We start from the raw sequence: 223 nt of genomic DNA on the forward strand, positions 1-223 counted from the left end.
AACTACTTCCTCCACAAACAGAACTACTTCCTCCACTAACAGAACTACTTCCTCCACTAACAGAACTACTTCCTCCACAAACAGAACTACTTCCTCCACTAACAGAACTACTTCCTCCACTAACAGAACTACTTCCTCCACTAACAGAACTACTTCCTCCACTAACAGAACTACTTCCTCCACAAACAGAACTACTTCCTCCACTAACAGAACTACTTCCTCC

This window comes from Oncorhynchus masou, chromosome 12 (assembly GCF_036934945.1).
Source record: "Oncorhynchus masou masou isolate Uvic2021 chromosome 12, UVic_Omas_1.1, whole genome shotgun sequence".
Taxonomy (NCBI): domain Eukaryota; kingdom Metazoa; phylum Chordata; class Actinopteri; order Salmoniformes; family Salmonidae; genus Oncorhynchus; species Oncorhynchus masou.